Below are 5,000 nucleotides of genomic sequence, written 5' to 3'. Positions count from 1 at the left end.
TTTGAGAACGACTGAGCTTTTTCAAGAAAACAGTCGGGATTTAGAAGACATTTTGGCTTAATTTAGGAAGATATACACCATCCCGATTGGAGCCATACTTAGAGACGACGTCCTATGATCACTGATCCCACGAGAGCGTGGTGCCGGGACAAAGAAAAGGTCGATAATTAAGTCGATTTTCTCCTGATTTGTCTCTCTGAAAAAAAAAAAGCTATTTTATATAGTATGAACATCTTGGGAATATTGTGTGTGGCTTGTCGTGACGATCGGATCCTATATATTTTAGTTCAGTGACCGTGGAGTACTGAAGAATGATTCAGAAGCTATATACATGTGTTCACGCAGGAAGAATTCATTGATTGACACCTGGCCAGTTAACCCATTCTGGACGGGAAACCCGTTTTGGCGTTCTAACTATAAGCATTATGTTATACTTTAGCTATTGGAAAATAGCAGATCTACAAGCTCATAGCGCAGCACCGAGTGGCACGCTATACGAGCTTGTAGGTCTGCTATTTTTGAAAAAATCGTGAAAATGTGGCACAAATCTTTGAATATACTGTATATTCTTCTTTTTTTTTTTCTTTTTTTTTTTTTTACCTATGATGATATTGAATGATGTTGTTATTGTTCATGTTCGTTGTTCATTGGCCCTAAATGGAAACAAGACCACAATAAGGTCTCATGTTGGTGCCGCTATACCCTTGGACTCTGTTGCTGTTTATCCCATTCTGACCTGAGATCAGATTCATACGAGGTTTCCACTGGACACACACTGGTCTGATGAACCCATTCTGACCTGAGATCAGATTCTAAAAATGTCAGTCGTTCTTCGAATTTAAAAAAAATAGCAGACCTACAAGCTCGTATCGCGCCACTCGGTGGCGCGATATGAGCTTGTAGATCTGCTATTTTTCAATAGGTAAAGCATAACATGATGCTAACACCAAAATGGGTGCGCCGGTCAGAATGGGTTATACATTCAGTCCAATTCAGTCAATTTAGCTAAAAAACACAAACAGTTAAAAACATGAAGATAAGAGGTTTCTGGCCCGACACAGGCAAGTATAGTCATGCTGATATATATATATATATATATATAACTATACATCAAGGTCTATTTATGTATAACGGCTATCATGTTATCAATGTTTTTTATAATGGCTATAATAACAAGCCCTGCATGGTCTCTGAAACCATGACAGCTCACACTATATGTATTGTTTTGACATAGATGTGGCAGGAGTTCATATAACAATATCGTCCCATTCAGAAAAGACGAGCGGTTGTAAAAGCGAGTGTGTGTGTGTGTGTGTGTGTGTGGGGGGGGGGGGGGGGGGGGGGGGGGGGTGGCAGGGGGGGTGGCAGGGGGGGTGGGGGGCCCTGAGCTTCTGTTTGTTTTCAGATGGAGTGTTGGCTGTGTGTTGTATTTGTCGTCCCACGGGGAACCATTATAGGCCCCGTGTGAAATGGGCCCCCAGGGGTGAGCTGACCGTTAGCCCTGCAGGTGTGCACGAGAGGAGAGAGAGAGAGAGAGAGAGAGAGAGAGAGAGGGAGAGGAGTAGTGGGAGAGAGATGGAGAGGACAGTGTAGTTAGTGGAGTATGGGAGAGGAGGAGAGAGGAGGAGGAGGAGGAGATGACAGTGTAGTTAGTGGAGTATGGAGAGGAGGAGGGGAGAGGAGGAGGAGGAGAGAGGAGGAGAGAGGAGGAGGAGGAGATGACAGTGTAGTTAGTGGAGTATGGGAGAGGAGGAGGAGAGAGGAGGAGGAGGAGGAGGAGGAGGAGAGAGGAGGAGGAGATGGAGATGACAGTGTAGTTAGTGGAGTATGGGAGAGGAGGAGTGGAGAGGAGAGAGGAGGAGGAGGAGGAGGAGAGAGAGGAGGAGGAGGAGGAGATGACAGTGTAGTTAGTGGAGTATGGGAGAGGAGGAGTGGAGAGAGGAGGAGGAGGAGGAGAGAGGAGGAGAGGGAGTGCTGAGGATTTTGAAATGAATCAGAGGGTGCAATCACTGGATCAATACCAGGGCAGTATAGTGATTACAAATCCTGTTACACCTGTATACTGTAACTGTGTTAAAAAACCCACAGTTTGTCCTTGACATGAAAAAGGTTGACCACTGACATAGAAACATGGGTTTTTCAGAAAACCGTCAGGATGTGTATAGAAGGACATTTTTAGAATCTGATCTCAGGCCTAAATGGGTTAACTGTGCATACTGTATATACGGTACTGTACATCTGAATAGGACGGGGTATAGGTCTATATGTTAACCTCACGTCACCAGGCAATTCCACCTCAGTATCTCTATGTTACTGTATTTGAACATCAGTCATATACTCACATCATGTGAGTATATGACTGCTGGTACTCAGAGAAGCAATTATGTTCTGGAGTGGTTTATTATAGGCCTATACTCAGTCTGAAAAGGTTGAGACCTGGACTGCTTGTATTAGTAAATGGTGGATTTTACATTTGCGTGATTCATCACGTTGCAGTTTTGAAACCAATTCTGGTGAGGCCAGTTTATAAGATGAGGGTTTGGTGGGGATCTATTACATTCAATACGCCTTCAAACAAATGATTGTATAGGTGAAGTTATACAGTCGGCTTTGCACAGAAACGTCCTTTAAAAAAACGTTTTACTTTTACTCTAAAAGTACATTTCAGAGCCTGTACTTTTTGACTTTTACTTAAGTAATTAGTTGAACGAGTACTTTGACTTTTTCCAAAGTAGTTTTTTTACACAAGTAATTGTACTTCTATACTTAAGTACAGAATGTGTGCTTTTCCCAAAAGTATACATTTCAGAGCCTGTACTTTTTGACTTTTACTTAAGTAATTAGTTGAACGAGTTCTTTAACTTTTTCCAAAGTAGTGCTTTTCCCATCTCTGCTTTTTCATTATAGTATTTTTTTTTGTCTTGTCTCGACACAGAATTGTACAGAAACAAAATGTGCAGAATGTGATTTATAGATATAGCACATTGACATTAGACAGATGCCATAAGGTGCATTGTTTACCCGGCATCCTATCGTTTCAAATGTACATAATGTCATTTAAATTAGCATGTTGTTATGATGAGGTCCATTGTTTACATTATCCCATTTTGGGGCGGGAACCCCTTTTGGTGTTAGCATTATGCTATGCTTTAGCTTTTGAAAAATAGCAGATCTACAAGCTTGTATACAGGTCTGCTATTTTTGAAAATCGAAGAACGACTGACACAGCTTTTTCAGAAAACTGCCAGGATGTATAGAAGACATTTTTAGATCTGATCTCGGGTCAGAATGGGTTATATTATCCTAGTTACTCTGAAGCACTATACAACTTTATTGTTCACTCTGCCCTCTACTTATGTCACTATTATTTACCCTGTTGTTTATTGGCTATAGAGTTCCTGCTTACTCGGCTCATTCCGACTCCACACTTGTAATTAGCTCCGGATAAGAGCGTATAGTGCTAAATGCCTACAAATTGTAAATTGCTCGGGATTCTCAATTACCGCAGCTGAGTGGGGTTGAACGCACACGACCTGCTCGTTTAGTAAATAAGTAAAGAGCCTTGTGTGTCCCCTGTTTCAAAGGAATTCCCCCCCCCCCAACTGTAACTGTGTTAAAACCCATTTTGTGCTTTAGCTATTGAAAAACAGCAGATCTACAAGCTCACAGCTATACGAGCTTGTATAGGTCTGCTATTTCGAAAAATCGTTAAAATGTGGCGCAAATCATTGAATATATATCTCAGAGCGAACATTTCTAACTAAAATATTTGCTTGCCGAGCCCCATGTGGCGTGTCCCCTGTTTCTGTAGCGTGAGGCAGCTTGCTATAAGTACACCCACCTGGACAAAGGAATCCCCCCCCCCCACAAACCAACCCTTGATACTGACTGCCATTATTATAGTCGTTGGTATGGCCGGTATGACCGAGGAGTTGAACCCCCGACCTCGCAGTCGGACGCTCTAATCTAACCAACAAGGTTAGAGTCCTGCATGAGCTGCAGGGCTTTATTTCCTGATTGTTAATTGCATTCACCTGGGTATATCAGTGAGGTCTAAAATCTAGCCCCCCTGATTATAAACATCTGGGATGAAATGTCATCAGTTCTTTTCTTTCTTTATAGCCCCCCCCCCCCCCCCAGCAGTGGAACGGAGAAGCTATATAAAAGTGGTCATTTAAAAAGAAAAAAAAAAAAAAAAAAGAAAAAAGTTCCCCGACATCTCAGACAGGTGTTGCCTTGACAGCCGCATGCAGCAGTACAGTATTCGCCATTCCAGTGTGAGGTTTAAATATTTGAAACTGTCGAGTGTAGGTAGGGGGGGGGGGGGGGGGGAGAAGAAGAGGAGAGACGACACGGCTCCTTTTTTTCCGAGAGGTCAGCTCACGTCTTTCTTTTCAGAACGTCGCTCATGCGCTGCGCTTCGGTGCCGACCGCCGAGAGGTCAGCTTTTCTTTTTTTTTCTTTCAAATCTGCCATATCGGTGCCATTTCTTACACCCCATTTCCTCCCCCTGTGTGTACGCCGTGCGATATATGAACGGTCACAGTTTGCTCCCAGATTGATTCTTTTTATTCCCTCTCTCTCTCTCTCTCTCTCTCTCTCTCTCTCTCTCTCTGGGGGATTCCATTTTCTGACTGTTTGTTTTGTTGTTGGCAAAAGCCCTCCATAATTTCGGGTCCCTCCCGGGGAGGGGGGGGGAGCAGCCTGGAGCCCTGGCGTCACCTCAGCCCGACCACGCTTTGCACCCCGCTGGCGAAATACCGCACCGCCACTCGGGATTTCTTTGCACTATACGACTGAGTCGAGCCATAAGCTCAGCCTCCTACAGCGACTACAAACTGACACTGTCCTAACAAATACACCCCCCCCCCCCCCGCTCTCCCCTATCCCTCACCCCCCCACCAACCCCTGGCCCTTCTCTGACACCACGGCACGGAGGGTAAACAGAACGACGGAGCGTACTTCTCTGTTTGTCTTTGAGTCGCTTGGGGCGAAAGCTC

General features: G+C 44.1%; 1 pseudogene across 1 annotated transcript in view; it reads left to right on the top strand.

Annotated features, from left to right (window-relative positions):
* Nucleotides 1-5,000, top strand: part of LOC308313428 (protein jagged-1a-like) — a 51,148-nt pseudogene that overhangs the window by 15,078 nt on the left and 31,070 nt on the right. The window lies entirely within an intron of this gene.

This window comes from Protomyctophum bolini (genome assembly GCF_963924005.1).
Source record: "Protomyctophum bolini genome assembly, chromosome: 3".
Taxonomy (NCBI): domain Eukaryota; kingdom Metazoa; phylum Chordata; class Actinopteri; order Myctophiformes; family Myctophidae; genus Protomyctophum; species Protomyctophum bolini.
Note: the sequence above shows the minus strand (reverse complement) of the source record. Positions and strands in the feature narration are given on the sequence as shown.